Raw genomic sequence first — 5,358 nt, 5'->3', positions numbered from 1 at the left:
CGGTCAGAAGGGTTTATGAAGTAGGTTTTGATAAACTAGAAGTGTTTGGATGAAACTCCACAGTATATAAGGACCGAGATGACAAACCTGAACAAGTATAGGAGTCTACTAGGCCATTCTATCTTACTTAAAAGTATAATAATAGCATAAAGGTGTTGTAATATTATTTCATAGCTTACAATAAATAGTTAATCTCAAAATTTGTATTGTACTTCATTTTTGAGAAAAATATAATATTAAAATCTACTTATAATATATTTCATGTATAAATGGAACAAAGTTCACATTTTCCATTTAAGTTTATTTGATTTAAGATCTAATATGTTCAACGAAAATACATGGCATTTAGAATAACACAAGGTGTAACTATTTTTAAGTCGAAATATATTCATCTAATTATAAAAATGTGAAAATTCTGAAATAATCTTGTTATTAGACGTGAAATTCACGTTACAAAAGTTAAGATGTCCTAGTCAAACATAAAACAACCTTTTCCCTCTAATACACTTATTCCATTTACAGCCGTCCAAGTATTTGCGTACCCTATTCGTCGTCAACCTCTTATCCTAAATTAATCTGAGCCGTTGGATCCTTCTAAATTCTCAATAAATAACGACATCCTCCATCATTCATGCATACCTTTCCTTCTATTCGCAATATCTGTTTCTCCAGATCTCGTCTTCGTAGTTTATCTTCTTTAAATTTCATGTTCAGATCTGTGTAGATCGGTTTTCGATCTACCTTTTGAATATGGTTTTGCTGTGTTTCTATAACAGCTCGGCCATTGACCAACCGAGCGGTGTAACTGTTCGATGTCCGTCTACTGTGGCCTTTGGTTGACGAGGAGCTTGTAGATCTGATCCTTTTCGCAATGGTTCGATGGAGCTGAGCATCAGATCTGTTTGGTCTTCAGAGATTTGTTGAGGTTGGATCAGTAGTTTGAGCAACCGAGGTGTTATTTTACCGAGGCTTCAACCGTTGTTCACTAGAGCTTTACCGGTGAGCTAAATATGCTTATTTGAGCTTTGTTTATTTGGAGAAGATGTGTCAAGCAAGTTATGTTTGTTGAAATCAAGCTAATCCTTTTACATGTTACAGATCTGAATAGAGATGCAAGGACTACTGAATCGGTGCTGCCGTCATCTTGAGTCAATTGGTTTGGACCGGTGATCATCGATCGGGGATTGAAATCAGCTAGCCTGATGGTGTATCTAAGGTTATAATAGTTTAATTTGATGTCTATAATTATTTGAATGGCTCATGTGCATTAGTTTTTCATTTTATGCATGCATATGTACGAGAGGATGAAAGATTGAGAGACTTTGTGTGAAATATGAGAGGAAAAAGTGAGGTATTTATTGTTCATGTTACCAGGCCTTTGCCATGTTGGGTGCGCTCACCTGGCAGGTCAAAAGTACCTAATAAAAGTATTTATTTTGGGTGTTGGAGAGGAGACGGCACGGGGCAAAACCCCCGGCTCTCCTCTCTTCGCGTGTGTGTCCTTTTTTTTATTTTTTTCCTGTTCTTTCCTTGCTCCTGCGTTCAACAACTTTGCGTCGTCAGTGGTTACTTGTCGTTGAAAAGGCCTTGTGATTACTGTTGTGTATTTTGAGGCGAGGCCTGTTCAAGGACAAGTAACTCATGTTGATTTGCTCACCACGACGATGGACACAAGCAACGTTTCTACTGCAGCACGACACTAGAGGTACAATATCAATTCTCGAAGTAAGTTAACTTTCATATTTTTCATAGTAACATTTATCAATTCTAAATTAATTGCCTTAATTATAACGCGTACACCAATACTCATATAAGAACTTCCAGATAGCAATTCTGGAAATATTTAAAAAAGCTGAAATGCTCACAGGTTGGACTTTTATGTTAAGCACTTGCACCTCTCTATGGAAGTTACTTTAGAACATATTTTGGCCGTGGTTAATTGGCTTGTGAACTTGCCATTTTTTTCCAGAGCACCTCATAATATTCCCATGAAGTGGTTTAATAAAATTTATGCTCCTAAATAGGACCCCTAATGCATGATGTTCCATGAAAATGGTAATTACACCTTTATTGGTTATGGTAAGCTTATGTTCTAATAAACTCTTAAAATGGAACCTTCTTAGTTGCGATTGGTCATGGAGCATAAAATTAGAATTGGTATTGCAAAGTTGCATCTAAACTGTATATTATTCTCTAATAAGGTTCGATCTCATTGTTTAAGCCTAAAGTTTCCCCAGATATTCAACAGACTATAATCTGTGGTGATATTGTTGTAGTAATTGGTTTATTTAACTATATGGTGGATAATATAGCGAAATTGAACAAGCTGGGTTCTTACGAAATGTTGCGGAAAATCATGGTGTTGCCATTACAAAAGCTCGTGAAACTTGAAATTTCCATATTCATTAATTCTGCATATTCAACTTAATTCGGGATTCTACTTTTATATATACTCTTTGTTTACTTAGTAAATAATAGTATTGAGTTATTGTTTTTAAGTAGTCATGCCTTCTTTGGCAAGAGTCTAGTCGGAGCTTAGCTGTGTTCTCCTGATCTATGATGTAATAGTTTCATTCCATTGGAAGTTTTTTGTTATGGTACCCCTGTTGTAGTTTTTGGGAGGGGTACCTTGTGTAGGCAGGTTTGGAACTTTGTCCTTAAAAACAATTGTGTATTCCGGTTAGATTTGACCCGTATCATATGATGATGGGTGGCTTTTCCCTCCAATAAGCTGGAGGCGCATTTGTGCTGACTGGTGCTAAAGTTGATAGCTTGTGTTGCGCTTTCCGCACGAGGTAATTTTCTCCGGGATACCTCACTTTGGTGAGGAATTTGTGAGACTCTAAGCGTGTTGCTGTTGCTGGTTTGAATCTATGGTTTTCATTATGGTTTGAAGCTTTGCTTTTGCGTGATCAGCAAGTCTCGACATTGGTTGGTTTTACAAGCCATTTCATCCAAGATGTAGTGTTGACGGAAGATGTTAGAGCTTGTTGCTGTTGCTGGTTTGGATCTGTGGTTTTCATTATGTTTCCGAGCTGTGCTTTTGTGTAATCAGCAAAAGTATCAACACCAATTTGTTTTGCAAGCAGGTTCATCCAAGATGAAGTGTCGACGGAAGATATCATGTCTGTATATCCCAAAGAATTTAAAGAAGCGTATTTTCTGTGCCTTTACTATTTTCTGAATGGAAAAGTTAATCTAGCTTGTTTGAAGAGTTGGTATGGTATGATATTTCTTTTTGGAAGTGTTTTCTCAGGAAAACCTTGTAGCAAGCAACTGATATAGTCTCGAACTGTGTTGTGCTTGTGCTTTCTGGCATTCTGAGGTAATTCATTAGGTTTCATCTGCCAAGACAGTATAATTTTCTGCACTTTTATTATGTGGTAGAATTTATTCAGACACCCAGTGCTCTTGCACATTTATGAAATATCGTTGTCCTGTTGGGTCTCATTATTAATTATAGGTTTTCTTATAACTTATTTTAATTTATTCTGGTTTTTGATATTTGTGAGCATAATTAAATTGTTTCTCTCCTTGCAGGGCATGAATAATTAAATTGTCTGCCTGCAAACTGGACCTTTTCTCATGTTTGTAAGAATGTGGACAATTAACAGTTTTTACACAGGCAGTCTGCTGTTGCGAATCTGCTGGTTCGACAGTGTTCAGTCAGAAGGTTGTCTTTGTAGTACAGAGATACAGTTTGGAGAGACCGTTAATTTCCCTTGATAATTTGGTTTCAGATTGGTTTTGAATTTATTAGTATAAGGGAACTTGCATGCAGGATACAGTGTTGCAATATTTCTTGACGGATTATGGTTGGGTTTTGTGCTAGTCTTGGCTGTTCATGTTCATCTTTTTAACAAATTATTAAACTCGAGGATGTTTTAGATTATATTATTAATTTGATTCACTGTGCACCCTGTCATTGTTGGGGTGTACTAAATAAGATTAGCTTCGTGGAAAAACCATGGGTCATTGGATGGTCCTAAAATGAGTCGTTATGTTAATGCATTTCTTCTAATTCTCACCTCCAACAGATTAGTGATAAAACACTCTTCCTATTTCTCACCACTAAATCAGGGTAAAGTGCTCTCCTATTCATCTTATAATTATAAAAATAATATATTTAATATAATTTAATTGTAACGTCATAAATTGGTGTTGTGGATGGATCTAAGAGCTCGTTTTTTGGTTGAGCGCTCGATGCCATTGCATTCGAGAGGTCGGTGGTTCGAGTCCACCTGGATCCCTAATTTGAACTGTAGAGTATTATTGTAGCACTTTGTCTCTACCTTTGTATTTTTTTTGGGAACTAACACCTTTAAATTAACCTTGTTCGAACATGTAACTACATATACTTTGAAACTAGCACTACCACTGGATCACGTACCTTTTAATGAAGGTGTAATATTGTGTTTATTTCTCTTGATGTAGTTATTGTATTATCACATATTTGAAATATTTCTCCTGCTGCTAGTTATTGCAATGGTGGAACTAACATTTCAATCCTTAATCTTCTTACAGATTGCTATTTCCGTATGGTTGGTAACACCTAAAAATCAAGTAGAGAGAGTGTTGCTACTTCATCAAATTTTCGTGATCATGGTCACATCTTTGGGGCTCAGAAGTATAAAATATTGAGTTGGAAGTACAAAGAGGTGGAATTAATAACATTTTTAAATGTCTAGTAAAGTAATATTCATACTGTGGCATTAATTTTAATTCTCTGATTATATAGCTTAGTTGGAGTATTGTGGTTGTAGCTGGCACAAAATGAATAGCAGTTCCATTTTCTTGGAGGTATAATTGCATTAGGAAAAAAGGTGCTGTAAATACTAGTATCCCTAGCTTACAATAATATAATAGTTACATCTCAAATTTTTTAGTGTACTTCATATCTGAGAAAATTACAATTTAAAATCTAATTATAATATATTTCACGTAATAATGTAACAAAGCACACATTTTCCATTTAATTTTGTTTGATTTAAGATCTAAATGTTCAACGAATCGAAAATAAATGGCATTTAGAATAATTAAAGGATCACAAAGTTTAATTATTTTTAAGTCAAAATATATTCATCTAATTGTAAAAATGTGAAAATTCTAAAAATATCTTTGTTATTAGACGTGAGGAGCACGTTACGAAAATTAAGATGTCCTGGTCAAAATAAAACAACCATTTCCCTCTGATAAATTTATTCCATTTACAGCCGTCCAAGTTTTTGCGTGCCTAACAAAATGAATAGGAGTGGTTAGTTAAAGTTAGTATTCTAACAGCTCATTTTTTCATTCTCTGATGATGTAGCTAGTTGGAGTGGTACAGTATGAATAAGATCCAATATTTTCAACTAATCG

The 5,358-nt window shown here is 35.1% G+C and overlaps 1 long non-coding RNA gene across 2 annotated transcripts; it reads left to right on the top strand.

Annotated features, from left to right (window-relative positions):
• LOC109224897 lies at positions 573–4,799 on the top strand. Of its 2 annotated transcripts, XR_002067774.1 has the most exons (4): positions 573–999; positions 1,099–3,325; positions 3,541–3,673; positions 4,525–4,799. It is a non-coding gene; the product is annotated as an uncharacterized LOC109224897 (long non-coding RNA). The 2 variants fall into 2 exon arrangements; XR_002067773.1 differs by lacking the exon at positions 4,525–4,799 and having other exon boundaries at positions 577–999; positions 3,541–3,948.

This window comes from Nicotiana attenuata, chromosome 4, assembly GCF_001879085.1.
Source record: "Nicotiana attenuata strain UT chromosome 4, NIATTr2, whole genome shotgun sequence".
NCBI classification, from domain to species: Eukaryota; Viridiplantae; Streptophyta; class Magnoliopsida; order Solanales; family Solanaceae; genus Nicotiana; species Nicotiana attenuata.
The sequence above is the reverse complement of the archived record's forward strand: the minus strand, read 5'-3'. Positions and strand labels throughout refer to the sequence as shown.